Below are 13,762 nucleotides of genomic sequence, written 5' to 3' on the forward strand. Positions count from 1 at the left end.
ATCTATATTATTAACATACGAGTGCTCAAGAGTTGGAGTTACCTGTAGACATCGGTTACAGGTGCGAATACTTGTATTTCATGTTCTCTTCAGTTCCCCGATCATCCTCTTTCTAGTTTTGGTTTTTCCATCGTAACATAACGGAAGATACGTCTTTATTCTACAATCTTTCAGTTCGCCGATCTAGGATGGCGGTAGGTTTTTCCTCACCGGATTCCATCTCCTGGACCTCACCTATGGCATATACCCTAGGTGTCTCATTAGTATCTTTGTGAAGCATTCTTATCTGATGGACTGGGCGTATAGTTTCCAAATGAGGTGGTAAGCTGAACTTACCAGCCATGTTGCCCACCTTATGAGTAACTTGATACTGTCTAACATATTTTGGGTCAATTTCTTTTTCTAGGTGACCCTATGATGAACATCCAATCATCAACTTGAACTCTGTATGTCGATGTCGATTATCTGTATATCATTCTTGCCGACTCTGGGCTTTTAGTCAATAGCTTTCTTAATTATGTCGGGGCCATTGGAATATTGGAGTAGTAATTATTATTGTAGGCAACTTGATAAGTGAGGGATAATCATTCCGGCTACCTTCGAAGTTAGTCTCCCGGCTTGTGACATATCTTCTAGCGTCTAATAGTGCGCTCAGTCTGTTTAGTAGCTCAAGGGAGGAATGCGGTACTAAGACCTGTCTGTGCTCCTGATCTCTTCTTGGACTGAGGTCCAAACGTTAACCATATTTGAAGTCCCTCTATCAGAGATATTAGCTGGGGAACTTCACGGAATCTTACTACTTCCTTGTTATTTAACTTCATCTCATTCAAGTTGCATAGGTGGTCTTGCTTGAAAGCAAATGGGCTGATTCATTAGCCTTCTTGCAATAACCCGTATAGCACCCTACTCTTGAAGAGTTTAGAATAGGTGCGTGGTGACGTTGATAATTTGGGAATCCTTAGCTTCGTATAGTTTTTCTCGACTTTCTTTAGAACTTTAACTGGCCTATATAGTTATTCTGTGGTTTTCCACTCGTTAACTGGTTCTATGTTGAAGAACTGTGGCATTCAAATGTGTCGTCAGTTAGCAATTAGTTAATCCTTCTTGTTTTGCTTAAATCCTTGTTAGAATTGCCTTACGTATCTTATAATACTCGGGATACATAATATCATATCGTTTCTCCATCGCTAGTTCAGATTCTTCCATCTCGCGTGATCATACCAGCACTAACACATTCAGTTCCATCAGAATTTCGAAGTTAAGTGTGCTGGGGCGAGAGTAATATTGGGATGGGTGACCTCCCTAGGAAGTCTTCGTGTCGCGTTTCACTGTAATCCTTTCCATAACGTGCGGCCACTCAATTTAGCCCAAGATTTACCTCAGCGTTGTCTCGCGAGTCTTTATATTTTGCCTTGTCCCTTTCACTGTTATCTTGCAACCAGTATCGGTGTAGACCTTTAGTTCCGCTATGACCATATCCCTTTTTGTACGCACCCATTCATTAGGGTAGGCTACTGAGTAGCGCCAAAGTTCGTTCATATAGTGACCCTTGGAGCCGCTTTGACTCTTGTCTATTATTAGCTGGCATAGCTTTAAAGGAATTTGACATATACGCTTCCCTATCCTCGATTCACTTTGTGTCCTTTTCATTTTCTACCACAGAAGACTTTTTATTCCTTTGTCCTTGGTTATATATCTATCACAACATTATTTGCGACCAACTCTATAGCTAAAATTTTGGCTTTTAATCTAGCATGTTATCATTATCCTTCGTAGTGTTTCTTAATTCATTCGACATCCTTTCATGTTTACACCCTTTTGTTTTTATACGCAGATGCCTTCTAGAGTTATGTTGTTTAGGGTCTCGTCACAACCTTCTCAACGCTGCCTTATGTATCATTCTGGCTTCCATTCAATTACTGGTGGCTTCCAGACCTTTCTAACTTGGTTCGCCAGGATATCTTATTGAAGTTTAGACGTCCATCTCAAATATATTACCATATCGATTGCCTTCACCTTACTTTTGCCATTTTCTCATTAACTTCCCCCCTTTAGAGGGTACTCGTGCTTTCCTCTGTATGTACTTGTAGCCATTCCAATTTCAATTAGGTGGTACTAGTATTCTGGGATTAAATATTCCAGGTTTTCTTAAAGTAGTGGATTTGTCCCAACCTATATCCTTTGTTTCTTGGGATAAATGGAAGTTACGTCATTTGTTCCTTAAGTTTTCCATCCTCATCCCTTAAGGATTCCACTATTTTTGGGGCGACGTTGTGTACACGCGTCATTTCTTTGTATCTTAAGCCCCATGCTCTTACTGCGTTCTCAATGCAGGCCTTTAACTTAGGCAACGCGTACTAAGTGCGTCTTACTAGTGGTTCCAATTTATCCCTGCATACTCGTATCACACTGTTCAGTTCATACTTACATATCCCCTTTTTAACTCGTATATATATTTGGTTCCTGACATCTCTTTGAGGTGCTTCTATTAGAAGTTCTTTCCCCAATTAGTCGGTGGCAAAGTATAAACTATTATCGTACATCATTTTCCAACCATTGTTGGAAGAAATCAGAACCTCTTAAACATCACAGTACTTCTTCTAATACTTGACCTACCTAGTCTCCTTCTGAGTTTATCCTCGAGTTATGAACAACTCATCTAATTTACAATTAGGAGTTGAGGGCTTGGTATTTTTTTTTAAAAAGAGTGAAACTCATTCGTGGGACATCTTATCCTTCACCCTGAGCCCTCTATGTATATTCCTACAATACAAATACGGCTGGAGATACCATAGTCTGAACTTTACTACTTAATTAAGCTTTTGTTCCTCCGAAATAAAATTCTTCAAGTAGAAAGGGTGCCTCTTGTCGGCGACCTGAAGGATACCTCTTACAGTTTTAGTTAAACACAGTAGGGGTATTTGGTATCAATTTCTCGGGCATCTCAAAAATCTATGCTTCATTTCCTTTTCCTTGTTCTGGGAAAATTTCGACACAGTTCCCTCTATATTTCTTACTTATCCCAAAACCTGCATGCAGAAAATACCCACAATGCCTCACAGGGCCAACATATATATATACATATCATATCACAGTCGCACAGGACTTTCAATATCATCTCATATCGCAGCCACACAGGGCTTTCAACGTCAACAATAATATAAAAATACTAGACTTACCTCATATGTCCTACTTCAAACTGCATCTGTTGCACTTTCTGTCTGCTTTTTTTTCAGGTTTCAACTTTATATTTTAATACCTTACCCGATGGATATCTTCTGTGGCTTTACTTTACTTACATGTATGCTTTGTAACTTTCCATGTCGTCAACTACTTCTTTCTGTTGGTGTCGTCCTTCTGCTAAGATCCAAGGTTAGTATAAGGAATTTTTCCTATGACTCGGATCTAAAGCACGATCTTAGATGTAGAAGAAAGGTAACATCCTAAATGTCCTATAGCCTCCTGTTTATAGATGTGGCGCGCAACACATCGATAACCAAGACTCTATTAGACACGGTCTGCAGACAATCCGAGGATGAACTGCTCTGATACCACTTCTGTCACGACCCAACCCCGTAAGCCGCGACTGGGGTCCGATCTGGACCCCCCATATACATATCTATCAGCTGTGGTCATATTGAACTGTAAATAAATAGTATCATGTAACAAAGCCCCATTGGGCGATAACATTTTCATAAACCTGTAGCCCTTTTCATTTGTACCATAACACGATAGGGCACGCAAGCCGACAAGGCTGTCATAACATAATAACATATATCATATATCATGTAGACCCAGCTGAATCAAACTGACATACACAACCCACATATACATGTCTGCAGACCTCTGAACATATAAATGACAACATATGGCGGGATAGGGCCCCCGCCGTACCCCTGAATGGATGAAATAATTTTTATACATCTGTGGACAGTACCAAAAACTAGGCCCCCTATACAATGTAGCCTCTTCCAACTGAGCTGCATGGAATCCTAAGCTGACGGACTTCCTAAATCTATATATGTACCTGCGAGCATAAACGCAGCCCCTCGAGAAAGGGGGTCAGTACGATATATGTACTGAGTATGTAAAACGTAATATAGTACAACTGGAGGTATATCCAAAATAGAGAAGCAGGGGATAAAATGTCAAATCAAAAACCTGTACTTGTACTTTGTGAATTACAAAAACATGCATGTTCGAGTCATATCATATAGCCGGCCCTTTCGGGGGTCCGGTGAATCATCTATGTAAAACCATCATGGCTCCAGTTCCATCACCACCTTATTACAACACATCATCATATATCTATACACGTATCTTGGCCCTCTATTAAGGGACTCAGGGAATGATGCAGTGAACTATGCATGAGAACATATCCTGGCCCGGGACTCAAGGAAAGAAGTGTTACAATATACACGAGTAGAGTAGTGAGTAACTATATGCAATTTAAATCATTATTAGAGACTTGACCGTATAAGAAGATTAAAATTTTGTCGGAGGACTCGAATAGTAGTGTAGTCATCTCGAGTGACTTCTAAATGCCATTATGGGCAATATCAATTATAATCTCGGGGCTCCTAGACATGTACTAAAGTAAAGCCAAATCGCTTATGGAACCAGAAACATTTGTTAACAAATAGTCTGTAAGACTTGGAGCCTGTACATTTGTTACCTTTTTAACATATAAAAGTTTCCAGGGAAATAGTTCAACTACTGTAGGAGTTCTATATTCAGAAGTAAATAAGAGATATTTGAGGATGGAGTTACCCCATTGCTCAGATCATATTCAACTTACAACTAAGACAAAGACATGCCCAAAAGAAGAAAGAGAATAAGCTTTATGTAGTCTGTACCTTGTTTTAGATGACCTTCATACACATATTTCATACCCGGCCCATTATAGGGCTCGGTGATCCACTATGGCATTCAAATCTCACTTTCGTACCAAATACATATCAAGAGAAGGGAAAGATAGTTTCCCATACACTATTCTTTAGCACGTAGAAGCCTTAACAGGTAATACTCAATCCTTGTAGGGGTGTTAACACTTAACTGTAGTTAGGGATTATGGGGTGTACCTGGAGTTCTGGGAATGGAATTATTCCCACATTCCACATACAATTTACTTAAGGCTAAAACTTGCCAAAAGGAAAGAAAGATAATTGTACGTGCTTATACCAAAATATGCCACAAGAAAGCTTTACATACCTCTGATCGACTGCTTTTAGCCCGGCATGTCTCGTCGTCCTCTGAACCTATTTAACACGAAGGTAATACTAATATTAGTAACCTTCAACTTTCCAGCTTCCAAATACACATCCAAGCACCCATAGGAACCAACTCCTTATTCTCCTTTCTCGACTAGTCTCGACTAGTTTATTAACTAGTTAAGAAGTTAACGGAATTCGGGCAGCATCTCCTCTATAACTTGCCCTATCCGAATTCCCAATTCTATCCCTAATCACTACAGCCAACCAACAACAATAACCTGCAACTCATATACACATAAACCATGGCAACATTATACAACATAGGTTCCAAACAACTTTCTTAACATTACGATATTAAAATAGGGTCTTTAGCCTTTATTTCGTAAAACCTTTAATCGTGCGGAGAGGAGGGTCGTGTGGCTGAAACCAGCAGCTCCCCCACCTTATTTAGAACATATTTAGACCCTGAAACACGCACCACACAACCAGCAGCAACCTCCACACACATAACGCCTCATTTCGATTACAATTCCACTATGACAACTTCAATTTTACATTGTCTTCAACGTCAAACATTTCTATCGTGTTTTTTACATTTTTAGCAACTTAAACGACATATAATAACCTTCTTAAAAACACCATAAACTCCAAATTGAAAGGAGAAACCTTACCTTACCCGAAATTGGCCAAAACTCGCCAAAGTTGTCAAAACGTGAATTCTGCGCAGCTTACTGTCTCGTATTGTCACTTAGTTTCGAAGGGGTAATTGACGAAAACAGGATTTGTGGCCTCAAGTAAAGTTTTACACATGTGTCTCTAGGTCGTATACCATTTCGAATCATCCCTACAGCAATTTTGTACAAAGAGATATGCCCAAAATACCAACAGCAGTCTGTGTAGGATTTCCAAAACGAAATCTGGGCAGCACCTCCCCCATACTTCATCACCCTTTTTCGAGCTGATAAAAGAAAAACTAGGTTTTAGAGGCTAAACGAAAGTTATATCCCTATGCAATATATTTCCAAAAAAGCTTGAATCACTCGAAACGGAGCTGTACAGAGCGAGTTATGCTAATACTACTAACAGAAGTACCTTTTCTTTTGGACCAACCCGTAGCTCCTCCTCTTTGTTCTCTCAAGTTTTCTCTCAACTCTCTCTTATTTTTTTCTAAGTGTAAAAGGATAATAAGATGACTTAGTCATCAAAATTAACATATATATCCTTATTAGAAGTGACACGTGTCATCCCTTAAGGGTGACATGTGTCAAACTCTCATTGGGCCACTTCATCCATGCAATCTATCCATGGTTGCCACGTGGCAGGTGGGGGTCCACCCTAGGGTGTGTCACCTACTTCCATGTGTCACTTTCATATGCTTCCACGTGTACCTATCATATGCTGCCATGTGTCAAGTAGGTGAGTCACCTACTTGCTTCAAGTAGGTGCGTCGTTTCCTTATTTCCCTTCCGTGGGTTCGTAATCTCGTCGCACTTCAAGAGCTTATGTATTCCTTGCTACTTAGTCTCAACACTCACTCGAGTAGCTTAAGTACGTAAGACCTCCAAGTTGGTATCTTACGTGAGTTAATCGAGTCCTACGACTCATTACTTGGCCTATAATTCCTTCCGGACTCTTATGATTTCATCTCCAACCTTCTCTACTATAGGGTATTACATCCTCCCTTCGTTGGAGTCATTTGATAGTGTCGTAGCATATCCGGTTCATATGATAATGTCCAAGGAACTTATGAGACCTTCCAAGTTTTAAAAGCGTGGGGTGTAACAGGAGATGCATAGGAAATCTACCTACATTAACAGTTTTTATTACTTCTTCACGTGAAGAGGTGGTAGGATCATTATGTCTGCCAAGAGTTTTGTCTTCATCATGTTTCAGTTTCTGTTGTTTTTTTCTATGTTCAGTAAGAGACATTTGATCGTCTTCTTGCTCTTCATCATTGTTATTTCTTTTTTCTTTTTTCTCGTCATAATTATTTTGTTTATTTTCTTCCTGGACCTTGCCTTCTCTTCTTTCTTCTTCTTTGTCATCATCTTTATTATCTTTATCTTCTTCAATGATTGTATCATGTCCTTTTTCCTCTCTTCCATCTTTTGTTTCTTTAGAGGATTGAGTAGGGATCTCTGATTTAACAAAGAAGGATAAATAAACTCCTTCTTCTACTTGATGTGCTACTTCTCCTTCTACTTCAAACACTGTTGGGCTGCAAGCTCATCTAAATTAGGTTGCTGATTCTTCAACCTTGTTTTAGATCATGGCTCCCTTCTCATTGCATCTTGTCATGGAAAAAAAACAAATACATAGACAATGTACTAATCCCCGATTTAAAAAGTAGTACTAATTAAATAGTTTTACTATGGGACATTTCTATTCTTACTGCTTCTTTTACTTGTTTATTTCTTTGGGCTTTTGTCATGACCTAAAATGAGCAATAAGTGGAATCCACACTTAACCTCCTAGGTGAGAGAACCAACGATGCAAACTCCAACTTATAAAATATGATAATAATGCGGAAGCTCAATTTATGAGAGTAAGAGATAATAAAACCACTAAAGTCTATTAGATAGTCTTCCCAAAACCTGAAAGTCATCACTTTAAGAACATATAATTCTAAAATACTACGTGTGAAAATATCAAACACCAGAATAAATAAATAACTTAATGTGTCCAAAAACTAAGGACATCATGCCATGCCTAAGAGAATCCAACACAAGCTAGAAGGAATAGCTCACCCTAGAACTTGATGTGCCGGACACGGGCTAGACCTAAGGTCGATTCGAAGTGGATGGAACACTCGCTTCACTCCACAAAATAAAATAAAGAAAAATATAAGTAGGGGTCAGTATGGGATAACATGTAATGAGTAGGTATGATCTGCCGACTCAAAATAGAAATCAATATGCATAAAGTAATAGCGGGAAATCAACCATAGCACTTAACAGGTGAAAACAAACAAGATCAAGATCAAGTGACAACAGAATGAACAATTACATAACCAATCAACAATATTAAGATAAAAAATGAGGACTCAGGCCTCCACATCACGCTCTTTTGGGAATGAGTTATTGGAGATTGGGTAGCATTAAGTCATTTTAATTTTTTTCTTTAATATTACCGTGTCGGAATGTGACACCCGATCCAAATATCCCGTGTCGGAATGTGAGACTCGATCCAATAATATTGTATCGACTCGTGACACCCGATCCAAATATACTATATCGGAACATGACACCCGAACCAAATATAATTAATTTATCATTTTTATTATTACTTTCCACTTTATTAATGATTTCATCAATGCTTCTTTATTGAAGGCATCACTTTTGATAAGGCAAGTTCAAGATTATGGATTTCACGGTCTTTGGATTTCAAACCAATCACAACAATATATCAACATCCAAACCAAGATAATTAAATACATACTAAACTTCACACATTACTCAATGACTATCAATCGCTATTAAGAGTCTATCTATTATATAGAATAAATCATAACCTACCTCAACCGAAGAACCGAAATCGAGCAAGATAATCCACCAATGTATTTCCTTTCTTCAAAGCCTCACGTTTTCAATCTATCAAGTATACAATATTCGTAAGAAAACGAATATATATATGTATGTTTAACCTATACCCAACAACTCATCCAAATTTACAATCAAATTCCTAAGTTTTGATACCAACTAATATCTCAAGTCTCATATTCCTAAATTTTAAGGAAGGGTTAAGCCTCAATTTCTTCCAATATCATAAATTTGATAGTATTCATATAATACAATACACCTAATATTTTATTACCTATATCATTATATCAAAACATGAATTATGATAGAAAATTCTAGCAAATTATTAACACCAAATTATGAAAATAATTGTTACACCCCGTACTTTTGTACCTTAGAAGGTTCTTAAGCTTCTTAAGTATCTTGAAAGGTTCTTAAGCTTTTGGAAGGATTCTTAAGTTTCTCAAAGCTTCTTAAAGATTATCAAGCTTCTTAGAAGTTAACATGGGAGACGAATATCCCATAACTCTATCAAACAACACTAAGGAAGGGAGAATGTGACACCTCATGATAGGAATGATTGGAAATAGCGTTGTAAGAATTCGGAAGAAGTTGGAGAACAAATAATGTGTCGTAGGACTCGACTTACTTATGTAAGCTACCAACTTGGAAATCTTACATACTTAAGCTACTTGACTACATACCAATCTTATGTAGCAAGGATTACATAGGTTCATAAAGTAAGACGAGATTGCGTACCCACAAAGAGGAAAAGAGAGTGACACGTGGAACCATGAGAGAGTGCCATGTGGCAGAAAGGAAGAGTGCCACGTGGAAGCAGATGGAGCAAGGATGTGGACCCCCACCTTCCACATGGCAACCTATGGTAGGAGGAAGGGATGTGTTGGCCCAATGAGGGCTTGACACATGTCACCACTTAGGGCTTGACATGTGTCACCACTTTGGGATTGACACATGTCACTCCCCCTAAAGTAGCCTATATATATATGTTATGAGTCATTCTTATCTATAATAAAGTCATTTATCTTCCTAGTTCAAGAGACTTTTAGAGAAACAAAGAAGAGAAGAAAAATCTAGAACTAGAGAGAGTAGGTTCTGCCAAGGAGAAAGAAAGGTAAGCCTCTAATTTTGTTCTATGAATTAATTATCTAGGGTATAACACGATGTTATGAATATGTTAGTAATGTAAATTTATGTTTTGGATTAGCACCAAAACGTTAGCAAGCAGACACAAAGTTTTAGTCGTGCTAAATGAACTTCTGAGGCATGTTTTTACGAGTTTGGCGAGTTTCGGGCAAGGTAAGGTTTTACATTTCAAATTGGAGTTTATGATTATTTTATAAGGTTTATTAAATTTCTTAAATAAGGTTTTAAGTGTAAAAATTGCATAAGTATGCTTGACGTTAGAAACAAACTAAATTGAAGTCGCGTAGGGTGTTGTGATTGTGGGCCGCGGTTGTAGATTGTGTGGTTGTGTGTTGCAATGATGTAAATGGTTCTAAAAAGGGTGTGGGTTCTTATTTTTTCATCTACATGACCCCTTGTTTAGTATGGTTAAAGGTTTTATGAAATAAAGGTTAAAAACTATATTTTGGTATCGTAGTTTTGAGCTATTTGTTTGGAGTTGTATTGGATAATATTGAAGTGATTTATTTATATATATGCTGATTTTTTTTGTTGTTTGCATGGTTGTTGACATTTTGGCCAAGTGAAATCTCGGGGATGTTGAAGTTATACGGAAGATGCTGCTCAATTTTCGGTAACTTTGAAACTAGTAACAAACTAGTTGAGGGTATTGGATAAGGAAATGATTCCTATGGGTACTTGGTTGTAGAGTTGAAAATCGGAAAGAGAAAAGTCATTAACCTCAATATTACTCTCATGTTATTAGGTCAAAGAGGTAGAGAGGCAAGCTGGATTATAGTTAATCCACAAAAGGTATGTGAAGCTTACCCTTTCTTTTCTTTTGGCATGTCTTAGCCTTAAATTATATATATATACGAAACTTGGGAGTCATTCCATTCATAAATCTTTGAGTATGATTCAAGACCCTTGTTCACTTCTGGATGTTAGAAATCCTGAACTAAGTGGACTCATCTCCTTTCATGTCTTTTGCAGGATGAAAAGTAGTACATATAAGGCCTATCTCCTTCTTTCGTTGAAATCGCTTAAGGTAAGTGAAATGATATCTGATATGAGTTTAGAGGTAATTCCATTTATAGGTTCCGGATATAATTCGTGACTCGTAGTCACTTTTTAATACTAAGGGTCCTAAAGTAGTTAGATTACTACTCTCGAGCCACCTATATGTTGAATAGTTAGTGGAAATATAAGCTCCTATTCTAAAAGGCTCTGAGAGGATAAATGTCTCTGATTGCATAAGTGTATCTCTGATTGCATAAGCTATATGTCTGATTGTATAAATTATGTCTTTTCTTTCATAAACTGTATGGCATTATCTTGGTACACGTCTATGGTTCCTGAGGCCCTAATTGATGAAATCTCTAATAACATCTAAAGGGTACCTCAGAGAATTACTTCCCTGGTCTTCAAGTGATGGTTCACTTGACTGTTTCATTGAGTCTCAGGAGATGACCTAGTTGCATATGGTTTCTCACTACTCTACTCGTGCATATGGTAACCCTTTTTTCACCGGGTACCACAATAGGCCGGGAACGTTATCATGCATAACTTTATTACTCCTTCACCAAGTTCCAGGCTGGTATATATATGTATGTATGAAGTAAACGATGATGAAATATCATATACGATGAAGTTTAAGCATACGATGAATTCGTATATGATGAAGTTATTCACTGAGTCCCAGGCCGGATATATATATATATATGAAGATATGATAAAAATGTGGATTGAGCCGTACGTTCCTCGGCATTGTTTTAAATTATGGATCAGGCCAAACGTTCTTCGATATATTTTACTATGTGATAATGGCACCGAGTCCCATAAAGGGGTCGGGTGAGGTACGTTATGTACACTACTCTTTCACCTAGTTCCTCACTAAAGGTCCGGATACTTATGTAGGCATGAATATTAAAATATAGGGATACACTTGTGCCCCCGAGCCCCATAGTGGACCTGATGTACTATGATGACATATACGATAAGATTATGTTGTATATGATGATATGATATCGTATACGATGAATTGATGAAATAATATACATGATAAGATGGGATGAGATATGGTGATATGGTATATTATGAAATAGTTATGATACAGAGTTCTTTAGAGAGCCGGGCACAGCATATGATGATGTATATGACTACGTGTCCTAAGTTGCAGGTACATTAATTCGTTAATTGTTACACTTGTCCCCTCCATCCTTGTCTCAGTTATGGTCTCAGCTATGATGTGTTATATTTTACATACTCAGTACATATACCATACTGACCTCCCTTTTTGTGGGGGGTTGCATTTCATGCCCACAGGTACAGGTACTTACTTTGGAGATCCGCCATCTTAGGACTCCCACTCAGCTATGTCGGAAGTGCTTCATTATTCTGGAGCCTAGCCTTTGATGTTTGATCATATAATATATATAGTTGTTTATTCAGTGGTATGGCGGGGCCCTATCCCGCCATATGTCACTGTTAATATTCTTAGAGGTTTGTAGACATATGTAGGTGGGTTGTTTATGAGTTTGATTTGGTTGTGCCTATATGGCATATTATAAATGTTATTATGTTAAGGAAGCCTTATCGGCCCTTGCATGACATGGTGCAAATGAAAAAGGCTATATGTAGATGAATTTGCTATCATCCTCTGGATTCTTGTGTATAGTTCTTATAGTTGAGAATTATGTATACGGGTGTCCAGTCGGACCCCAGTCACGACCTTCGGAGTTGGGTCATGACAGAAGTGGTATCAGAATGGTCCTTCCTCAGAATATCTACAGATCGTGTCTAGTAGAGTCTTGTTTATCGGTGTGTTGCGCGCTACATCTATAAACAGGAGGCTACAGTGCATTTAGGATGTCACCTTTCCTTTATATCTAAGATCATGCGATAGAGCCTAGCAATAGGACATGAAATTCCTTTTTCTAACCTTTGGTTTCAGCTGAAGAACGACATCAGCAGAAGAAATGATGAATGATATTGGAAGCTACCCAGTATACAGGTAAGTAATGGTGTGAAGGATGCATAATGGATAAAGTAAGAAGATTGAAATATGATTGAAATTTAAAGTCGAAGATTGAAGGGAAAATTAGACAGAAAAGTATAACGGGTGCAGTTCAAGTTGGACATACGAGGTAAGTCCATTATTTTATACTGTTGTTTATATTGGGTACCCTGTGTTGTGGTGATATGAATATATATATATGTTGGCCTTGTGATTCATTGTTGGTATTTCCTGAGTGCAGGTTTGGAATAGTAAGGAATATAGAGAAAACTCTGCCAAAATATTTTTCTGAAATAAAAAAAGAATGAGATATAAGGTAGTAGTATATCTTGAGATATTGTATCCATGGTAATGATAAGATCCGACTAAACTAGGAGTACAACTGACTTTGGGAAATAAGTAAATTGTGGTATGGGTGGTAATTAGAAGGTCGATACTGATATGGTGAGAAAAATAGTGATGGATATGAACGTTTAAGACTGCCTACGAGGTATTAAGGAGGAGAATGACGAGGAAGGATAAGGGGGTTAAGTATGCTTGCTCCACCAGGTGGAATTAGTCCAGAGTAAGGATTGTGAATAAAGGTTAAGAAATATTACCCTCTGGGATTGACTATGAGCATAATATATTGTGAATATAATGAGGATCATCATGGAAGTACGTAGGGCCTAGTAACGAAGTAACTAAAGAATGTGATTGTGGGTAAGATTAGGAGTCAGCATCGAGTACATGATAAGGATGAAAGCGCATAAAGAAGAAAGGGGTATTGTGTATATGTACCTCCACTATGGAAAATAGTAAGACCCCTCAAAGATGAAGGAGGTAGCTCTACAAGACTATTGATGCGTTGCGAGTCCATTAAGAGGAAC

The 13,762-nt window shown here is 38.0% G+C and overlaps 1 pseudogene; it reads left to right on the plus strand.

Moving 5' to 3' along the window:
* Positions 1-1,207: 1,207 nt before the first annotated feature.
* LOC129871788 (5S ribosomal RNA) lies at positions 1,208-1,327 on the plus strand (annotated as a pseudogene).
* The last annotated feature ends 12,435 nt before the right edge of the window (positions 1,328-13,762 follow it).

This window comes from Solanum dulcamara, chromosome 10 (genome assembly GCF_947179165.1).
Source record: "Solanum dulcamara chromosome 10, daSolDulc1.2, whole genome shotgun sequence".
Taxonomy (NCBI): Eukaryota; Viridiplantae; Streptophyta; class Magnoliopsida; order Solanales; family Solanaceae; genus Solanum; species Solanum dulcamara.